The sequence below is a fragment of the Mesocricetus auratus genome, unplaced genomic scaffold, assembly GCF_017639785.1.
Source record: "Mesocricetus auratus isolate SY011 unplaced genomic scaffold, BCM_Maur_2.0 Super-Scaffold_4256, whole genome shotgun sequence".
NCBI classification, from domain to species: Eukaryota; Metazoa; Chordata; class Mammalia; order Rodentia; family Cricetidae; genus Mesocricetus; species Mesocricetus auratus.
In genome coordinates, this window is record NW_024429182.1 from 27,890,221 (window position 1) to 27,913,183 (window position 22,963).

General features: G+C 41.6%; 1 protein-coding gene across 1 annotated transcript in view; it reads left to right on the top strand.

The window, feature by feature from the left end:
- Window positions 1–9,586: 9,586 nt before the first annotated feature.
- Window positions 9,587–22,963, top strand: part of Atad1 (ATPase family AAA domain containing 1) — a 63,180-nt gene continuing 49,803 nt past the window's right edge. The window contains exon 1 of the mRNA XM_040745478.1: window positions 9,587–9,724. The gene's annotated coding sequence lies outside the window, so the exon portion shown is untranslated. The remainder of the gene's footprint in view (window positions 9,725–22,963) is intronic.

Consider the following 22,963-nt stretch of genomic DNA (forward strand, 5'->3'; position numbering starts at 1 on the left):
CCACGGGCACATATGGCACATATTCAAGCAAAACAGCCATTCATATAAAGTAACAATAAATTAAAGATACATACACCTTAAACATACCAATTTCCAAAGCAACAGTTCCCAGGCCTCGAGAAGTATGACAGTGCCTTCAGGAATGTGCTTCTGCACACCTCAGGGGCACCAGCACTAGCAGTTCTGAGCAGGAACACGGGCAGTAAGAAACGCTGCTCTATTGTTATGGGCATGGATTCCAGATCCTCAACTGTCATGGGTACTCCCTCCTAAATCTTGTCTTCCTAAAGACCAGCCTAGTGGTTTTCCTAGCTCTGTGCCCTGATCTCCTCTTTCACAGCAGCAGGCTCACCCATTTAAATAGAAAAGGCATCGGAATGGGGATACAATGAGCTTCTGTACACTTGGGTTCTGCATCTGCAGATTCGTCCAAAACATGAATCGAAGATACACAGGAAAAAGTAACCTCTATTCTGAATATGTATAGACAGTTTCTGGATGTTATTCTCTAGAGCAAGTATGACAACTGTCTACATAGCATTTACATTGTATTAGGTGTTACAGGTAATCTATAGATGGTTTATGTGAAGGTCTAAATACAGGTTATATGTAAATTCATTGCCATTATATATAAGGGTCTTGAGCACACATGTACTCTGGAATGGGAGAGTGGTCCCAGAGGCAAACTCTCATAGGTGCTGAGAGAGGAGTGCAAAACCTACAAGGAACTAAGGAGACAATCCAAACTAATGAAATTGGTAGTGAGGAGCTGAATGATTTTTACTCATAAACTCTCTCTCTCTTTTTTTTTTGTTTTGGTTTTGGTTTTTTTGTGTTTTTTTGTTTGTTTGTTTTGTTTTTTGTTGTTGTGTTTTTTGTTGTTTTTTTGTTTTTTTTGTTTTTTGAGACAGGGTTTCTCTGTGGCTTTTTGGAGGCTGTCCTGGAACTAGCTCTTGTAGACCAGGCTGGCCTTGAACTCACAGAGATCTGCCTGCCTCTGCCTCCGAGTGCTGGGATTAAAGGCGTGTGCCACCAATGCCCGGCACTAATAAACGCTTTTTTTTTTTTTTTTTTTTTTTGGTTTTTCGAGACAGGGTTTTTCTGTATTGTTTTGGAGGCTGTCCTGGAACTCACTCTGTAGACCAGGCTGGCCTCGAACTCACAGAGATCTGCCTGCCTCTGCCTCCCAAGTGCTGGGATTAAAGGCATGCGCCACCAACGCCCAGCTATAAACTCTTTTGAAAGCAATTTTTTCCTGTTAAACTGAAGAAGAGTCTATTCAAATTGTCCATTGATAAATCATTGAAACTAAAAACATCAAGTGATGTATAGAATGTAATTTGGAAAATTTTAAAGTAAATGAGTAACATAGCAAAGCAATTCCTTCCACTTACCATCCACTTACATTTTTGAATACTGCTACCCAGGGTTTATAAAATAAAAGTAGCCAGGCAGTGGTGGCATACACTCTTAATCCCAGCACTCGACAAGGATCTGTAAGAGTTTGAGACCAGCCTGGTCTATAGTGCAAGTTCCAGGCCAGTCAAGTGAGACCCTGTCTCAAAAAAAAAGAAAACAAAAACCCAAAAAGGTTCTGGAGAGATGGCTCAGTAGTTAAGAACACTGACTATTCTTCTGAAGGATCCAGGCTCAATTTCCAGCACCCACCTGGCAGCTCACAACTGTCTGTAACTCCAAATCCAGGGATGTGACACCCTCACACAGACATATATGCAGACAAAACACCAATGCACATAAAATAAAAATAATAAAAAATTAAAAAAAATAAGAATGCTAAGGATAGGTGACATGGTGTCAGCCTTGTCTCCTTATAGAAATACATAAGGTTCACATATGACATATAACCAATTTTTAAAGCTCTACTGATCACCAACATTGCCAGCCAGGTGTGGTAACACCTATAATGTGGAGACAGAGACAGGCGACAGCACCCACCTGACAGTTTGAGGTAGCTTGTTTTGCAAAGTGAATTCCAGACCAGCCAGGGTTACATAGCAAGAACCTATCTCAAAAAGCTAACAATAATAATAACCAACATTTAAAAGTTACAATCTATCAATTAGATGTTAAAATAATAATAAAGTAATTCAGAATTTTTAACATATGGGAACATTGTGGTTAAAGACATTTAACAATTTGTTTTAGTTTAGGTTTTGATTTTTAAGATCTATTTATGTATGTAGTATTCTGTCTGCATACATGCCTGCATTCCAGAAGAGGGCATCAGATCTTATTGTAGATGGTTGTAAGCTGCCATGCGATTGCTTGGAATTGAACTCAGGACAAGTGCTCTTAACCTCTGAGCCATCTCTCCAGCCCAGGTTGAGGGCTTTTAAGGAAAGGTCTCTCTTTGGAGGACAATGGTGAGTATCAGATCAATGTGATAGTCACATCCCATTGGGTACATTTAACAATTACACTTGTTCTAGGCATGGTAGTATACACCTGTAATCCCAGAAGGAGAATTAAGAGTTCAAGGTCATCCTCAGCTACACAGGCACTTCAAGGCCAGGGGCTACAAGAGACATTGCCTCAAGGGGTAGAAAATGCTACTTCTAAATGTTATTGTTGAAGCTAGAGAGTTTGCTCAGTGCTTATGAGTACATAGGTCTTTTTCAGAGGATCTGACGGGTTCCCTGAAGGTATGTGGGCAGCTCACAACTGCCTATAACTCCAGCCTACAAAACCTCTAGCCTCCACAGGCACCCGAGATCAAATACACAAACCCACAAGAAGACACACAATTCTAAAAACAACAAACAAAAACTTTAAATGTTAATGAATAAATTACATTCTTTGTAACTACTCAGAGAATTTAATTCCAACTCTAAAATGTGCTAGAAATGTGTTTTGTTTGAAAGCAAAAGATTTTGTGGGGTAAGCTACAAAAAAGTTCGGTGCACATTCCAGCCAAACTTTCATACGTGTGCAAAAATACACACTGCGTAAGGATGTTTATGTACGTTATTTGAAATAGGGAAAAAGTAGAGGGGCCAGAGAGACAGCTTAAAGGTTAAGAGCACATACATTTCCAGAGGACCGGAGTTCGATCCCCAGCACCCACAATGGGAAGCTCACAACTGCCAAGCAAAATGCTATCAGGAGAAGAAGAAGAAGGAGGAGGAGGAGGAGGAGGAAGAGGAAGTAGCAATGGCTGTGTGTGCCCCGCCTGCTGTCAGGGGGCGGGGTCAGCATAATGCCGGAGTTCCAACAATCTCACCTCTTATTAAAAGGTGGGGTGTTTGTGGCGGTCAAGGCCGGGGCCCCTCTGAGACTGTCTCCTGAGGGGTCAGCCTTTACCTCCTGCTCTTGGCCAGGCTCTGTGGGACGCAGGAACAGCTTGAGTTCTTGAGGAGGTGGTGTCTGGGTCTGGGGCCTGCGCTTTGGAGTTGGGGCTCCTAGGACATTTGGAGGGCTCAGCTTCAGGGGTGACCCCATCATATCCACCTCGGTTACTCCTAGCCTTACAGCTCCCTGGCTTCACCTTAAGCAGGCTCGAACTGCAAGGCCGGATTTGTGTTTAACCTCTCTTATTGGTGGCATGGTGCTATCCTAGCATTCTGGTGAAGTTTGTCACCCTTGACCAGCTTACTGGTAGTCCGGCTTACTCCATTATGGAAAAAAACTGTGCTGCCTGAAAGTGGTGGGCTTTTGTCAAATTATGAAACACAACTCTTTGAACGACCTCAAAATTGTGGTCATAACCTATCTAACTAACTCCTGTTCTGCTATAAGTTATGGAAACTGACTTAGGAAGATGCCGTGTTGAGAGCCACATGAATGCTGGAGAACTCATTCAGTCATTTGGTTTTTCACACGAGGAACTCCTGAGGCCCTTGGATAAGTAAATTGGGACATCAACAAGATCTATGAAGTAACCCTTGGTTCTTCCCAATTCTTGGATTTTTCTAGGACACCAAGACACCTCTTCAATTAAGAATTGGTTGAATTATGTGGATACTAAAGGATTTTTTAATGTAAAAGTTTATAGATTAACAAATAAACAACCTGCTTGTGTTTGCCTAGCCAAAAATAAATAAATAAAATAAAATAAAAAGGTGGAGTGTTAGACGTGGCAAGTTAGGCAATAAGGGCATTGGAGTTCTCAAGACGGCTTCCTGCTGACCTGGGGGGCATTAACCATATTTGAGGGACCTAAGAAAGCTGGGGTGTTGCCACATCCTAGGGTAGCTGATTGCTCCATCGCAGTCCAAGCTGTATGGAACTTTCTGGTGCCTTTTAGAACTGTTTGGGTGGGTCCAATTCAGCTCCCTGGAACTTATAAGAATCCTTTGAGTTTGTGAAAACATAAGTATTAGACACATTAGCAGCATATTTACGTTAGAAGTGACTTGGCTGGAAAGCATTAATACTTTTAAAACTGACAGATAAAGCCGGGCGTTGGTGGCTCATGCCTTTAATCCCAGCACTCGGGAGGCAGAGGCAGGTGGATCTCTGTGAGTTCGAGGCCAGCCTGGTCTACAAAGTGAGTTCCAGGACAGCCTCCAAAGCCACAGAGAAACCCTGTCTCGAAAAACCAAAAAAAAAAAAACAAAACAAAAAAAACTGACAGATATTTTTTAGCATAATGAAAAGTATCTTAATTTTGACTTTGCAGGTCTCGTATAGTGGTACATGTTGTTCAGTACTCTGTTGGAGTTGGATTAGTAGTTTATCAGAACTTAATATTGATACTATGAACAGTAGCATAATGAAAGAGATAAATCTGGAACATACTTCATTCTTTTTAATGTTTCAACTCACTTTATTTGTCATCACTTAAACCTTTTTATCCGCAGACCTTCATAACTTTAATTTATACACCTTACATTGCCATCTTATATAGATAAACCTTAAAATACCTGTTCCTGAAATCTGTTTTGTGACAGAGCTTTGGCTGTTGTTTTAGCTGGCAAAGCTACCAGTTGTCAAAAGCATCAGAGTTCTTGAGAAGGATAAGATTTTACCTGAGTTAATGATTAGAGAATGAGAGAGACTTCCTAGCTGACTGCATGGACAGCCACTCCCAAGTTCCTCTATAGTTGTTGAGGGTAATGACTTTAAGGACACCTGCCTTTTGCTGATAGAGTGAGACCTGTGGATTAGGTTCTTTAGGAAGACTTCCCTACTGTTGGCCCAAGCAACATGGAGAAAAGTCGATTCCACTGTCCTCTTGTCCATGGTCTGAAGAGTCCTTTGCAGCAGTTGAGGTGAAAGGCAGCGATGTTCGGTGGCCAGCTTTGCCACTTTTGTGGGTGGAGTTTCTTCAGTGTCCACAGTCTTCTCGGAGGAAATGGGTGGGGCCAGCAGCTGGCCTGTCTCTCTGTTATAAAAAGCTTTTTTTTTTTTTTTTTGGTTTTTACGAGACAGGGTTTCTCTGTATTGCTTTGGAGGCTATCGGTCCAGCCTGGCCCCGAACTCACAGAGATCCGCCTGCCTCTGCCTCCCGAGTGCTGGGATTAAAGGCATGCGCCACCACTGCCCGGCTAAAAAGCTTTTTAATAAAACATTTAAATGCCATGTCCTCTAGATCTCTCAGCATTTGAGGGCTGTCTGTCTGTTTAGTATATCTCAGCAGATAAAATTTGTCTTTAATGACTTGCTTAGGCACATAGGTGGCTAGAGAAAAATCCCCTTTTGTAATAGAAGCTTTACCTTTGTGAACAGCTTACAGGAAGGACTGGGTGGTATAAATATTTTGTTAATTTGAAATATACCCTTATAACTTTAAATGTTTGCTGTCATTTAAAGATATATAACAATTTAGAAATATTTGTGACTTGGCACACTTAAATTTAAGTTGCATAGAGTTAGGTTACATTTTTAAATATAAAGTTAAATTTAAATCACATGTACAGAGACAAGCAGACACATCCAGATAAAAGTAAAAGGGAGAGCAGGCGTTGGTGGCACATGCCTTTAATCCCAGCACTCGGGAGGCAGAGGCAGGTGGATTTCTGTGAGTTCGAGACCAATCTGGTCTACAAAAGCTAGCTCCAAGACAGCCTCCAAAGCTACAGAGAAACCCTGTCTTGAAAAAAAAAGAAAAGAGTAAAAGGGGGAACCAGAGTGTATTCTCTGATTCACACATGGTAGAAAATAGATTTAAAGAGACAGTAGACTTAAACTGCCAATGACACAAAAGTAGATCTGCTGCAGATAGAACAGGGGGCCCTGGAAAGGCACAGTATTCCATAAACAAGCCATGCACAACAGGGCCAGTGAAAGAAGAAATTAGAGACAAATGGCAAAAAGTAAACAAAAATAAAAGGCAAAAATAAATAAATGAATTGTGTCTATCAGTAGGGTTTGTCGGCAGAAGCTGGATAAACTGAGTAGGCATGCCTACAGCTAGGTCACGTGGTCAAGATGGCTGAGTCCATAAACACATTCCCAAGGTAGGCTGCATGGCCAAGATGGTGGCTCCCATAAGCACATTTCAGTCTGCCAGCTGAAGTGGCCTTTTTTCTCCACAAGTAAGGCAGAAAGATGTGTGACCATAGTAGGTCTGAGAAATGAATGCATCAGTCTACGCATCCAAAAAAGACTACTGTAGGTCTGAGAAACAGATCCAGTAGTAGTGTATGCATCCAAAAAAAAAACCACCATAGGTCTGAGAAAAGGATGTACAGACAGTGCTAGGGTACAAACCCCAAGAGACCCCTCGTGGGTCTGAGAAACAAATATACAAAACCCAAAAATCTCATTCGTGGGGGGAAAAATGAAAAATAAAAAAATCTCAGAGCGTCCCCTGCAGACGCTGACCCATGCCAGCTCACGTTGAGCTGCTGGCATCTGAACCAAACCATGATGGGAAGTGGCAGGACATCTCTGGCCAGCAGGAGTTTTAGCATGCAGGGGAGAGAAAAGCAAGACAAGTGAAAAAGAATAGAGGCCGCATTCCCAACCATGGACCACTGGTAAAATGTAGGGTACCAAAAACAAGACACAAGGTTTGATATAGGGGGGCACAGCTTCCATGACAGGGGCAGAGAAGATCCGAAGTCTATAATCTCCAGCGTCCCAGAGACTAAGAGAGGATCACATACAAAAGGCAGAACTTCAGGAGTATGGTCACCCAATACTGGGATTTTCCACCGGTCCAAAAAACATGAGAGACCACAATCTCCATACGAGTAGAGTCCTGGCTCATGGCAGCAAGGAAGGGGTGGGCTTACCAGACAAGGTGGTATCAGATCCCTGGAACTGGAATTACAGACAGTTGTGAACTACCATGTGGGTGCTGGGACTGAAGCTGGGTCCTCTTGGAGAGCAGCAAGCACTTTTCTTACCAACTGAACCACCTCTCTAGTCCTTTCTAGGCATGCTTGAGTTAGTTAACTATTTTTTGGCTAGTGTGTTTATTGTACAAAAGATTTTGAAATTTGTGGCCGGGCGTTAGTGGCACACGCCTTTAATCCTAGCACTTGGGAGGCAGAGGCAGGCAGATCTCTGTGAGTTTGAGGCCAGCCTGGTCTACAGAGCGAGTTCCAGGACAGCCTCCAAAACAATACAGAGAAATCCTGTCTCAAAAAACAAAAAACAAATTTTTATATGTGTGGCGGGGGAGGGGGGCCCACAGTGTTTGAGAGTCAGTTTTTCCTACCATTGTGCGTTCCAGGGCTCGAACTCAGATCATCAGACTTGGCAGAAGTGTTTTTGAGCCCATAAACTAGTTTTATTATGACATTTTCATATATGTATATAATGAATACTTTGATTATATTCATATACTCCCATCATCCTCTCTTCTCTCCTTGCCTGCTTCCCGTTTGTACCAGAAACTTCTGCATTGCCTGAGAGAAACAACTTGAGGGAGACAAGACTTACTTGGGCAGTTTTAGTTCATCAAAGTAGGGAAAACACAAAGGAGTTTCTGGCAGTGGGGGCATGTAGTAGAGATTCCTCACAGGGCGGTGGACAGGAACCAGAGGACTAGCCTGGATACAGCCTCCAAACGACGGCCTCTAGGGACCCACTTCCACCCGAAGAGCCCCTTTGCCTAAAGGCTCCACCACCTTCAAAACAGTGCCACAGACTGGGAACTAAGGATCAAAACATGAGCCTGTGGAGATAGTTCACATTTAAGCCATAACATCCTAACACCATTTTACCTGCTTGTCTTTCTAAATTTTCTAATCCAGAGTCATTAAATATGAGAGATAACGTTATTTGACTGTTGAGTCTGGCTTATTTGACTTAACATGCTGATCACTAGCAACATCCGTTTTATTCTTGTGTCTAAAACTCCAGTGTGAATATATCAGCATTTGAAGGCAGATACTCTTGGCATTGGCTTACCGTCATATTTTGCTTCTTTGTTTACCATTTCTCTTAGGGTTTCTATTGCTGAGGTAAACACAATGACCAAAAGCAACTCAAAAAGGAAAGAGCTTCAGCTTACATGATGTCCAGTCACATTCCATAATGAAGGGAAGTCAAGGCAAGAACGAAGGAACATGAAGGTAGAAACTGAAGAACAGACCATGGAGGGGTGCTGCTTACTGACTTGCTCTTCACGGCCTGCTCAGCCCACTTTCTGGTAGCACCTGGGACCACCAGCACATGGGTGACACCACCTTCAGTGAGCTGGGCCTTCCCACATCAACCATCAATCAAGAAAACGCCATGCACGCTTGCCCACAGGCCAGTTCAATGGGTGCCATTTTCTCAGCTCCGGTTTCCTCTTCCCAAATGACTCTAGCTTATGTTGGGTTGACATAAAACTAACCAGGACAACTTTCCCCACAGTCTCACTCAGACTGAAAGCTCCTTGGGGGTCTAATTAGCTGAAGGTTTAAAAACACCATTTCTGGAGCCAGAGTTTGCTTTGGGATTTTGCAGTACCACTTGCCAATTGTGAGAGATTTGACAGTTATTTAATCTCTCTGTGTTCCAGCATTCTCATCTTAAAGTAGGGTAATAATAGTAGGAAGAGAGGGAGGGAAGGATGAAGAGAAGGGGAGATGGAGATACAAATCTTGCACATCATAGAATATGTCACTCTTTGCTGCCACCCTAACACCTTGGTTTGATATTTGTAAGCTACTTCAGTACTTACTGAATGATGAATTACTATCAACAAATATATGACAGGTGATGAGAAATAAGAATATGAATTAAGCTGTCAGAATAAAATAATCTTGAGGATAATTTTTGTTTGGTTTTTGGATTTTGTTTGTTTGTTGTTTTTGAGACAGGGTTTCTCTGTGTAGTCCTGGCTGTCCTGGTACTCCCTCTGTAGACCAGGCTGGCCTTGAACTCACAGAGATCTGCCTGCCTCTGCCTCCTGAGTGCTGGGATTAAAGGTGAGTGCACTACTGCCCAGCTTTGAAGATAGTTTTGTGTCTTTTACTAAAATAGTTTTACAGCATACCTGTGTCTCAGTTAGGAGCTTAAGTGAGCTGCTTTTGCCTCTGGAATCCTATGTTGGTATTTCAAGGATGGTCCAATCACATTCACATGCTGAAGCCTTCTCTTAAGTCACAATAATGTCCAACATTGTGACATGAGCAAGAATGCCCACAGCCTATTCCCACTTACTCAAAGTTCTAAATGAGAGTCAGCTTCAAATGTTACCTCCCTTATGGACTAGCTAGTTCCTGGCATATGTCTCCCACAAACTAGAAGGATGCTAGTCCCAGCTGAAGTGTACGAAAAGCAAAGCAGCGTGGGCTCCCCAACAACCAGCCTCATTCAGAAGGTACAGTGACATTTAGAATCAAAACTTCATTCTCATTGTCTAGTTTATAACAATTAGTAATTTTTAAAATATTTTTATTTATTTATTTTATGTGAGTATGAATGTTTTGTCTGCACATATCTGTTTGCCTGGTGCTTGTGGAGGTCAGAAAAGGGCATCAGATCCCCTGGAATTGGAGTTACAGTGGTTGTGAACCACCATGTGGGTGCTGGGAATGAACCTTGGTCCTCTGCAAGAGCAGCCAGTGCTCTTAACTACTGAGCCATCTCTCCAGTCTCCAGTTACTAATTTCTAATTTTCACTTCAATGAAGCTGTTTGCATCTCTACCTGTTTCCTAATGAAAACATGAATTGTGTAAATGTCTGTACATATGTTTCCTAATGCCTACCAGTTTTTACATGTCAGATCAATGCTCAGATCAGTTTGTTTGTTTGTTTGTTTGTTTGTTTGTTTTTGAGACAGGGTCTCTATGTAGCTGCAGCTGTCCTGGAACTCACTCTGTAGACCAAGCTAGCCTCAAACTCACAGAGATCTGCCTGCCTCTACCTCCCAGCCTCTTGAGTGATTGGATTAAAGGTGTGTGCCACCACCACCCAACAGAAACACTATATACTTTTCAAATATAAGACTTAAACATATAAATATAACTTGTCAGGTGGATAAATATTGTCTGAAATAAAGCCATCCCTATGTCTCTCTGCACAATCAAGACATGTTATATTATCTTTCCTCCGAACAATCAGTGTGGGATGTTTTCTTAATTACTATTTCCATCTCTTGTTTCCTAAAGGAATCGTCAATTGCCAGGCTTAGCTGATATTCTTTTTTCCTGAGGTGGGGAAGGGGACACATGCATTTATTAATTAGAAACCAAATTTTATAGCTTCTTCTCACTGCTGCAGTGAAATTAAGCAAGGTTCTCTGGGATATGGAGGCCTATTTTTATTCAAGAGTCCAAGTTTTCTCTTTCAGTCTAATGTATTGATGGAGTTATTTTCTACTTCTATAATTTCCCCTTAGATGAAGCTGAGTATGGAGGTATATGTCTAAAATCCCAGTTTGGGGGGACAGTGGAGCAGGAGGATCACCCCAAGCGTGAAGCCAGACTGACTGTGATACACTGATACCCTGTCTTAAAAAAATAAAAGAAAACCTGTAATATGGAAGCGGATAAGCCATGGGTTTAACATTTGTCCCAATTAGCTTGCAACAATGCAAAGTCGTAATAAAACTTAACACGGAAAACCCTACCTTAACTTGTGTTCTCAGTGTACAGCTGGGATCAGCAATAACCTTTCTGTTTCCAAGTGAGTCAGCAGTTAATTTGTGTTCCCTGGGCAATAGTGGCAAAGGTGAAGTATGACCTGGAGGGACATTACAGAGCAAGAAAGGAAGTATGGTCTCCAGGAAAGAACAGATAAAGAAAGACATTAGCCTTGAAGATCAGCAGCTTCCTCAAATTCCATTGTGTCGAATGATCGCAGTTCACACTTGGAAAATCTTTGAAGAAGAGAAAAGAATGAAGCATAGAGAATGAAAAGGGTAGTTGGGCAAAAAATTGACTACCTGGAGCCGGGCGTTGGTGGCGCACGCCTTTAATCCCAGCACTCAGGAGGCAGAGGCAGGCGGATCTCTGTGAGTTCGAGGCCAGCCTGGACTACAGAGCTAGTTCCAGGACAGCCTCCAAAACAATATAGAGAAACCCTGTCTCGAAAAACCAAAAAAAAAAAAAAAAATTGTCTACCTGATAGACAGCAGCGAATACAACACAGGAAAGTGTCAAAGCTCACTGATCTGTTCTAGAGTCTTCATTCCACTTGAGATTAGGTTCAACAGGCAGGTTCTAGCACAGCTTCATAATTCTGCTCCAGTTAGGAGGTTATATTATGTTGTCATTGTGCTGTGGATTGAACCCTGGGTCTTGTACATGCCAGTAAAAGGTGCCTCCAGTATAATTTCACTATCTTTCTTGCTGGTTCACCATGGTCAAGAATTGCTTATGTTGTGAACCAGACATGGTGGTGTATGTAAGCCCAGTACTTGGGGAGTCAGAGACAGTAGTTCATGTTCATCCTTGGCTGAAAAGTGAATTTTAGGCCAGCCTGTGACAAACATTACCAGATAATAAATTCATTACAAACTATTCTCTGTAGAAGATAAGCAAATTTCTTTGTGGTCCTTCATGTCAACTATAAGTATTCAAGACTACCCTCATTTATTTTATTTCAATGAGTGATATATGAGTGAAACAGACTATGGGCTCCTAACTATATTTTCTCTCTGATTCAAGTTTCTCAAAGACATAGAAAGTAAAAACAATGGACCCCAATGGGACCTAGCTCACTTAACATTTATTTACAGTGAAAAACTAAGCAAATTAATCAAAGGGACTGAAGATCAACCAAGTGGTAAATTAAATCAAAATGGACATATCAAAATACATATTTGAGGCCTGGAAGATGGCTCAGTAGGTAAAGGCACTTGCTGCCAAGCCTGACAACCCAAGTTTCATCACCAGGACCCACATGATAGGAAAAAACCAATTCCCACAAGCTGTCCTTTGACCTCTACGTACAAAATGTGGCATGTGTGCACTTCCCTATCACACACATACACACACTCGAAATATGTAATTAAATAGTAATTGTATGTATGTATGTATAGATGGATGGACGGATATTTGAGCCATGGTGCCATATACTGATATTCCTAACACTGGGACTGCAGAGGTCAGAGGACCACAGAGAGTCCGATCTGTGTAACACATTCTAAATCAGGCAGGACTACCTGGTGAGACCCTGTCTCAAAACAAAAGAGGGTAGGTAAGATAGCTCAGTGGGTCCAGGCACTTTCCATCAAGGCTGACAACCTGAGTTTGGTTCCAAGGATCATGATGTTAGAAAGACAGAATTGACTCCTGTAAGTTGTCTTTTGACCACCACTTATGTGCCATAGCACATATATGTGTCATAGTACATATATGCCCTCTGCACACACTTACACTCACAATAAGTAAATAAAATGCATAAAAATTAGAAACAAAACAGAAAATAGAGCTGGCAGTATAGCTCAGATAGTAGTGTTTGACTGTTATACATGGAACTCTGGGTTTGATCCACACCACCAGGTATGCCAGGGCATGCTGGTAGTCTTAGCTTTCAGGAGGTAGAAACAGGGAGATTAAAAGTTCAAGGTCACCTGGGCCACATAGCAAATTGGAGGCCAACCTGCAATACATGAAATTCATCCTTCCTCTACACATACACAGACAGACAGACAGACAGACAGATACACACACACACACACACACACACACACACACACAACCAAAACAGTATTTGTATCTCTACCAATCTAGTTTGGGAAGAGTTTCTTTCTTTCTTTCTTTCTTTCTTTCTTTCTTTCTTCCTTCCTTCCTTTCTTTCTTTTCTTTTCTTTCCTTTCCTTCCTGCTTTCTTTTTCTTTCTTTCTCACTTTCCCTCCTTCTTTCTTTCATTCTTTTCTTTCCTTCCTGCTTTCTTTCTCTTTCTCACGTTCCCTCCTTCTTTGTTTCTTTCTTTCTTTTCCTGTCTTGGTGTTTAAGTGAATGTAATCTATTAATAAGTCATGTTCAGGTGGAATTATAAGGAAAAGTACTAATTGAATTGGGAACAAGGACATGATATATTGTGTCATGTGTTTCTTTGTAAATATTCTGACAACTGTCTTAATGTGCTCAAGATGCCATAGAAAAATGTTAAAGGATGAGTGGCCTATTGCCTCACTTCAAAATGACAGCTGACAGATACAGCTCAGAGATAAGTTCAGGGCCAAATACAAAGATGCCAGCTGACTTGATTCCCATTGAAGATTTGCAAATGGCCATTTTCCTCTGTATCTTTATGAAGAAAAGAGAAGGTGAGAGGAGGGGAGAGGAGAAGGAAGAAAAAAATAACAGGAAAACGAGGCAAGGGAGCAGAAAGGTTGTTCCTACTTGAAAGGGAACTTATCCCTCCTCAAGGGCCTCAGTATCTCATATAATCCTAATTACCTTGCAGAGGCCTATCTCCAAATGCCAGTACACTGAAGGTTATGGATTAAATTTAGGAATATTAAGGGACCACAAACATTCAGTCCATTAAAACTGAAGCACGATATTCTGGGCAGAGTTCTGGGTAAGTGGAGTGAGTACTCTGTCCTGTCTTTTTCTTGGGAAGATAAGGAGTTGTATGTGAACTGAGAAAGAACATATTTCAAGGCACCCCCCAAAATTAGCAGTGAGGTTTTCCAGATTTTTTACTCCCAAACAGAGTTTTCTGGTCTATAAAAAGGTAATCTAAAAATCAGAGCCTCAGAACCCGTACCACAGGAGAGACAGAGGGACCTCAGAGAGCAGATAAGTGTTGGCCAGATGTGGAGTAGAAGAGAGGGGATAATTAAGAAGGGGTCCCACCAGGGAGGTCTTTGGAGCAGTCAGACTGATCCGTATTCTGATCAAGGTGGTGTTTCCATGGATTTATTCTTTTATTAAAATTCATGGAGCTGGGCTGGAGAGATGGCTCAGCCGTTAAAGGCTAGGTTCACAACCAAAAATTCATGGAACTATACAAACATACACAGACTATTTTGCTGTATTCTAATTTAAGGGATTAAATGTGATCCTGTTTTATTTTAAAGGTTTCACTTATTCATGTTGTGTGTGTTGGGGGAAGCCATGCCTGCACAGTGCTCACTGTGGGGGCCAAAAGATCATACTAGGGAGTCAGTTCTCTCCTTCCACCAGGGATTAAAATCAGGCCCTTGGATTTGGTGGAAGCGCCTCTTCCCATTGAGCCATCTCATTAACCATCTGAGGCTGCTATAATAGTAAACAAGAATTTCTAAAGGAACATATACAGACATGTCAAAATCAGGAGGCATTAAGCTCTCAAAATGACATAGCTGAAATATAAATGCATCAAGCTCAGAAGCCTGGTCTCCCCGAGAAAGGGGTTGGATATTGCTTCCAGTCAACATTTTGATTTCTTCTACCTCATAGCCATGGTAACTCTTGAAAGCTAATGAGATGGCCCCGGGCAGTAAAAGGCATACAAGTCTGCCGGCCTGAGTTTGCTCCCTAGATCCCACATTAAGGTGGCAGAAGAGAACCACTCCACAAAGGTGTCTTCTGACCTTCACACTTGCTGTGGCACACTTCAACACACACGCACATGCACACATGCACACAGACTCTCCTTCACAAAAAGTTTTAAAAAGAAACTTTCTGTAGTGCTTTCATAAGATTTCTCACTGTAGAGCTAAAAGCATTAACTTATCATATTTTAAAGGACCAGTGATAGCCTAGGTATTATTTTGACAGGAACAAGGTACCGTGAGTAAGACGGCAGGCTCTGGGCTGAGACTGCCTGGTTTAAGTTCCTGACTGGATAATTTGGGTGGTTGTCTACTTGACACATCTGGGAGGAGGGTCCCTCAATTGAAGGACTGCCTCTATTAGATTGGCCCTCAGGCATGTCTGTGAGATATTGTTTTCATTGTTCATTGATGTAGGAGAGCTATGCCCACTATGCATGGTAGCATCCCTGAGAGCAGGGCTGGGGCTGTTTAAGAAAGGCAGCTGAACATTAGCCTGGAAGCAAGCTGGGAAGCTTTGTTTCTCTGTAGCTTCTGCTTCCAGCTCTGGCCTTGAGTTCCTGTCTTGGCATCCCTCGATGGTAGACTGTAACCCGAAAGATGAAGTAAACCTTTTCCTCCCCAAGTTGCCTCTGGTCATGGTGCTTATCACAGCAACAGAAAGAAAACTAGGACAGACACCTACTATTTAGTAAGATAATTATAACCACTTTCATTTCCTTATCTGAGAATGACTACATTACTTAGTGCATTGGGTTATAGGAATTAAGTGAGTTAATAGATATAAAGCATTTACTCTGGTGGCTGGCACATATCCAGTGCTAGATAAGTATTCTGTCAATCATAGTACTTTACAGACCCCTACATGACATTATAACTAATTAAATGCCCAAATTACATTCGTACAACAACGATTTTTTTATTAAGTTTATCAATAACTAGAATACACTTTTAGTTGAAAGGCTCTGCATTTACAACTGTCTCAAAACTGTGACAGGTACGGTATGCAAGCCAAGCTTTGCTCTGTCTCTGGTGAAGAACAGAAACATGTTCTAATTGACAGCAAATCCAATAAGCCTGAAAGCACTGAGTGCTTACAGAAGGAAGCTAGTTGGAGCCTAAATCATGTTGCTAGATCTATAGTGTTCACACTGACAGGTCCAGTCGTTAAGTGAACAACACCGTCTAGATTCACAATGTAGCTGTACTGGCTTCATCTGTGCGGCTCCACTAGTAAGACTCAGAGCAGCGACCAAAGTTCTAGGGGGAAAGATTTTTCAGTCTGTAAAAAATACCCCACACTGAAGCATCCTCTGAACACGCAGGGGTCTGCTAGGGGAGTAAGGGAATTCCACATCACCAAGAATGGAGAGAAAATGTCCATGGCTGCTTGGTGGGTAATTATGATCACAATCGTCTCCTACTGATTATTGTGTGTGTTCCAATTCCTTATGGACATTATCCTCAACCCCATCACAAAACCTATAACATATGTATTATGTGCATTTTATACAAGAGAAAATGAAGGCTCAGGGAAGTCAAATGAATTGCCCCAAACAGAAAGTTAGTAGGGAAAGCTATGATTTGATTTATGTTCTCTAACTGCATAGAACATGCGCATGCACAGGTACACATCTTTTTAAGGGGACTCTGGACTGAACTTGGGGCATCATGCATGTTAGGCAAGTGTGCTACCACTGAGCTAAATCTTCAATCCTGTAGCACACATTCCTACCATAATTCTACACTAACTTTGCATGAAAATTCAACATTTAATATTTCTTTCAACCTCAAGAACTTATGATTTACTAGAAATTTACCTTCCTAGATATACAACCAGCTCTTCCCTAATCATTTCTCTAGTCCCAGAACAGGGATCTTTCTCAAGAGGAAAGATGGCCCGTGTCAATCTTTTCTGTTTTTAAACAGTCTCATAATGGAGCCCTCACCGAATTTGCTATGTAGACTAGCCCAGCCTCCACCACACAGAGATGTGTCTGCCTCTGCTTCCTGGGTATTGGGATTAAAGGGTATGTCGCCCTGCCAGAGTCCACTACAGGCTTTAGACATTAGCTGATGACATTCTTATTTTAGGTTGGTGAAAGCTGGTGGTCTATTAAACTAATATATTCCAAGATTTTAGAAAATAGTACAAAGGATAGTAGGTCAGGCACACAAGTGGACAAGAGAATTTGGAGTATTATATCAAATATATAATTAATATATACTAAATATATAATACTCTCCATCCTGCATACTTAAGATTATTCATTTCAGTGGAAACCATTTATTACTTATCTACCCAACAAATGCTTGGCAGAAACAGAATTTGGGATGATACTAAAATGGAATTTCATAAAAGCCAGGCATGTAGGTCAGTGTTAGTGCGTTCACCTTGAATACACAATGATTCAATTCCCAACACAACAAAACACACACACACATTTGCCAAGAATTGGGGGGAAGGGGTTGTGAGTGTGAGTTCAAGTACTCTAATTCTTGATTTATTAAGACGAAGAGGGAATTATTCATCAAACTAAAACACTGTAATTGTATGGCATGCTTTTATATACAATTCAATGAAACTGACTAACCTGTTTGTTTTCAAGAGTCCCAAGCATGGGGCTGGAATGAAGGTGGGCTACAGTTCAGCAAAGTCCACCTAGACAGAATTCTAAAGCAGCTGTTAGCCGGCTAAGACTCTCTGTCTACATCTTTTGAGCTTTTTATAAAGCACCTTGGAGAAGAAAACACTGAGGAGTCAGCCTCTTAGCCTCCTTTACCCACCCTCCATCCCCTTTTCTGGTTCTTCATAAACCCGAGAATTCAGGAGACATAAAGAAATGGGTGTGAGCATGCCTCTGGCATTGGGTTGGTATTTAAACTTAACAAGCGGCAGGCAGGAAGGTAGAAAGGTTTGTGAAACTCTATCAGGTGCACTATTTTGGAGCTGAATGGGTCTTTCAGCTCCGCCAATTTAGTATAGTTGGTTTCCTGCAGCTCTGTAACTCAAGTCACAGGCTTTGCTTCTTTTCTTTCTTCCTGAGTCCTCTGTTTTATTCTCCTGATCCAGAAACAATGACAATAGGAGGGGGGAGGGGTGGGGATTTTAAGCTTGGCTTGCCAGTGAGCTGCTGCCGGTTCCCCGTGGTGAAAGGAGAAGACCCAGCAGGGTTTTCAACGCCTAAAATTAGTCAACTTTGCCCTTGGTTTTGCCTGTGGAAGAAACACATTCATCTCTGAATCAATCGATTCTCTCTCTCTCTCTCTGTCTCTCTCTCTGTCTCTCTCTCTGTCTCTCTGTCTCTCTCTCTGTCTCTCTCTGTCTCTGTCTCTCTGTCTCTCTCTGTCTCTCTCTCTCTTGCTCTCTCTCGTGTGTGTATGTATGTGTGTCTGTCTGTCTGTCTGTCTGTCTGTCTGTCTGTCTGTCTCTCTCTCTCTCTCTCTCTCTCTCTCGTGTGTGTATGTGTGTCTGTCTGTCTCTGTCTCTGTCTCTGTCTCCCCTTCCCTCTCTCATCAGGAAAGCATCTGAAATTTTGAGAGTATATCCATCAGTTGGTAAAGTGCTTGCAAGGCAAACATAAGGCCCTAAATTAAAATCCCCAGGCCCCAAGAACCGTGAGCAAAGGCAGCCAGCACCTGCAACCCCAGGGCTGGGGGTTAGAGAAAGGAGATTCATGGATCTCTCAGCTCAGGGAAAAGATAGACCCTGTCTCAAAAAATAAGGTGGAGAGTGATAGAAGGCAACATGTTTACCTCTAGCTTTTACACCTGTGCAGACACATAGGAACATGACTATAGATGCCTAAGCCATATCCACAAACTAATATTTTAGTAAATGTGTTGAGCTTCAGTACATTAAATTTTACATGAATAACAACTCTGATGTTATCACTGAAGGTAAAAAGTAGGCTGTGGTTGTCAGAAAAAAGATGAAATGCCATGCTGGGCATGGTGGCTCACCCCTTTAATCCCAGCACTCTTGAGGCAGAGGCAGGCGGATCTCTGTGAATTCGAGGCCAGCCTGGTATAGAGTGAGTTCTAGGACAGCTAAGGATACACAAAGAAACCCTGTCTCAAAAAACCAAGAATAAACAAAGAAATACATTTAAAAAATGATAAATCAGGCCGGGTGTTGGTGGCGCACGCTTTTAATTCCAGCCCTCGGGAGGCAGAGGCAGGCGGATCTCTGTGAGTTCGAGGCCAGCCTGGTCTACAAGAGCTAGTGCCAGGACAGCCTCCAAAGCCACAGAGAAACCCTGTCTCGAAAAACCAAAAAAAAAAAAAAAAAAAAAAAAGATAAATCAGCAGCTCAATGAATACTTCATATTTCTATATGTGTGTCTTTAGAACTCTATGAGAGCAAGGGCTGTACAGACAATAAAAAGCTATTGATAAGCAGACCGAGCACTGCCAGTGAACTGGGAAATAACATCCAGTTATTCTCATGGATGGATCATCTTTTCAATTAGTTAATTTTAGGGTTTTTGTTTTTTTTTTTGTTTGTTTGTTTGTTTGAGACAAGCCCCTGTGGCCCAAACTAGCCTAGAATTCAGTATGTAGCTCAGACTGACCTCAGACTCCTGAAAATCCTCCTGCCTCAGCTCACTGAGTTACAGTTGTAGCTCCCACACCCAGCTTAATATTTTAAACTTATTTTAGGGTCATAGAAATCAAATTTTAGGGACCTGGAACTGACTTGTGAAGCAACCTCGTTTCTTATCTAAATTTAAACTGGAAAATAAAATTAAAAAAAAAAGAAATCAAATTTTATAGGCTTTTGTATACAAATAGTATATAGATGAGTGAGACGCGGGAAGAGGGGAACAATTGAAATTGGAAATGAGTAAATTAGGAGGTCATAAGAACAAGTCAGAGGTTAAAGTTTCAGACAGGATGCCACAGTTGGAAAGTGTAAGGGGTCAGATCCTTTTGTAAAGTCAAAAGAGATGCATAAAGCTACTCTCCTTAGAAACTTCTGAGAGTAAGGAAATATTAACTTCACCATATAGTGAAAATATCATCTGTGATATGACACTAACATGAATTTTGGTCACCCGCTAAATGCCAGGCATCAACTTTGCATTTTATATGCATTGCATTATTTAATTCTCAGTGCAAATCGATGGCACCTGCGTTGTACTGTTCTCAAAGTAAATGTAGGAAACTGAGGTCTGTGAGCAAAAGTCCACAGTCACCCTGGTATAAGCTCAAACCTGGGGCTATAAATCTTATGTTCCTTTTTTTTTAAACAATATATTTATTTTTTTATGTGCATTGTTACAAAGGTGACAGAGCCCCTGGAACTGGAGTTATAAACAGTTGTGAGCTGCCATGTGTTGAACCCTGGAATTGAACCCCAGTCCTCTAGAAGAGCAGCCAGTGATTTTAGCTGCTGAGCCAACTCTCCAGCCCAAATCTTGTGTTCTTAAATTCTGTAGCTATCAAGACTGGCCCTGGTATGACTATTATCTTATAAAGTTACCATGGACAGATCAATCCTGATGAGTCAGCAATATGATCAGTAAAACAACCCGTCCACTGCCATATCCCTGAACTATATCCTTCCTGCCATCTTGCCCCATCACAGGATAAGTCCACAGGACTGTAACCTGAGAAGCCCAATTAGATATGCCAAATTTGAAAAACAGTAACGAGAACATTTTAAAAGCCCTTCTATGCCCTAGGCACCTTCTTTTTTAAGAGTTCACATCTGACAGGAGAATGCAGATTCCACATACGGCTTTGTGACTTGAATACCATACTAATGGTGAGCATGCTGAACTATAGACATGAACAGAATAGAGGCAAATTGAAAGAACTTCCACTTATAACATCTAATCTCTTAAAGTCCGCTTGTCCATTTAAATCTGTTTCACATACGCTTCAAGATTAAACGTTATACTAGAGAAAAGGCTGTGTTTGGGTGGGGGAAGGGGCTAGGGTTTTTGTAAGCTTAATTTTAAATTGCAAACCACCGGTACATGGTATTTTCCGAAGCTTCCAAGGGCGGTTTCCTAGAATCAGGTAAATGAGAGCAAGCAAGTGACCTACTTACAGCCAAAGCTGCTCCAGGTTATAAAATGTATCCTGGAACCTGGCATCTGGCCTTGTTTTATGCCTCATCGATCAATCTGTTGTTACTGGAGAGAACATTTCAACTGTGGTTTCTAAAGAATTCCCATCTTTGTTATTCGTATCCAATCCTTCTCAACTCCTCCCCCATTTACAAAACCACCTGGAAGGGCATTTAAGAAGGTCTCCCAAGAATCCCAGGGCAGTCACTCTATTGTCTATGCCTTGAAACTTGCTAATGAGGCTAAGGTACGGTTAGACAGCTTGTTACTGGTTTTTTTTTTTTTTTTTTTTTTGGTAAGCAGTTATCCACAGAGAGTACCATTTGAACAGTTTAGCTTGAGTGATATATGAAAGATGAACAGAATATTGTAGATCTAAAATAAATACCTACGTTCTAGAAAAGTGGTTTTGCGTAGCAGGTGTAATGAAAAACGGACAATTAGCAGTTCTGATTGAGAAAAGGGTTATGCAGAAATGCCAGGTTATTGTGGCTTAGTACTCTCCTACTAACACGAGGTATTACATGACTTGGTTTACACACTTTAAAAAATCATGTGCAATGCTTTAAAAACACAAAAGCAGGGAAGGTGGGATTACACCAAGCAACATGCTTTCCTAATTTGACTGCTATCTTTTAACCCTGTGCTTTACATGGACTTCAACTATCAACTCACCTTCCTAGTGCTTCCAATCTTTTGAGGGCATAGTTTTCCAGTATATGTGCCTGTGTCCTATCTTATCATTCCTACTGGAGAGAAAGCAGTGCCCTATGGCTTCCGGGACAGCTTCATACTCTTTCTCTATTTTAATTATTTGCCCATGCTATTTAATTTTCCTTGTCAAAATAATTAAGATGAGTCTTTTCTATACTCTAATAGTTTGAAAAGCACCATGGTTACCAAGTAACAACTGTAGCGGCTGAATTACTGCTATATGATTTTATGGATTTGTTGAAGTTCCAGTCTTAGTAAGTCACTGTTAAGTAAATTGCTTCCCAGTGAGCAATAAATAAAGACTCAGGTTTGACATGTTTGCTTCTGTAAGGAGTTCTAGATGTTATAATGCTTGTTTCTACCTCCAGAGCGGCAGCTTGCCTCTGTCACCAAAGCAGTTACGTACTCACCTGTCAGCTCTGGGACAGGTGCACCCTTTAAAAGTGCCTGCCAGGCAGGGCTCATGCTCCCTCTTGCCTCTTTCTCCTCTTTGTCTCTTCTTTCTTGTCTTGCCTCTTCTTTTTTCTCTTGCTTCTCTTCTTTTGTCTGTCTGCCTCTCTCAAGTCCCCACTCCAACATGCTCTTTCGCTCTCCTCCTCCCCCAATAGACCTCCTGCACTAACTCTGTTGCACTTGGAGTGTTTGCTTAGTGGCATGCCTTGGCAGGGCCCACTAAAAAGTACCCACGATTGCCCCCTTTTTCTTTTTCTTCTTCTTCTTTTTTTTTTTTTTTTTTTTTTTTTGAGACAGGGTTCAGGGTTTCTCTGTATTGTTTTGGAGGCTGTCTTGGAACTCGCTCTGGAGAACAGGCTGGCCTCGAAATCACAGAGATCCACTTACCTCTGCCTCCCGAGTACTGGGATTAAAGGCGTGCACCACCAATGCCCTGCCCCTTTTTCTTTTTATTTATTCTTTCACTTCCTTTCAAAGAGATTTTACTCCAAATTTTACCATGAAAACTATAGAAAGGGTGTTTTGGTTTGGTGGTTTAATCTCTCTCTCTCTCTGTGTGTGTGTGTGTGTGTGTGTGTGTGTGTGTGTGTGTGTGTGAGAGAGAGAGAGAGAGAGAGAGAGAGAGAGAGAGAGAGAGAGAGAGAGAGAGAGAGAGTAGACTAAATTGTTGTACAGCCTGGCTTCAAAGCTTTCCAATTCATGACAATCTTCATGTCTCAGATGCCCAAGTTGCTGGCGTTACAGGTTGAGCCACCACATCCAACTTGCTTTGATTTTTTTTTATCTTAGCTGGTTTATTGACAGAGTGGCCTTTGGAGACTCTAGTGACAGAGATTCTGGTAGAAATACATCTAAGTGTCCATTCAATGTGGGGGGGGCTAT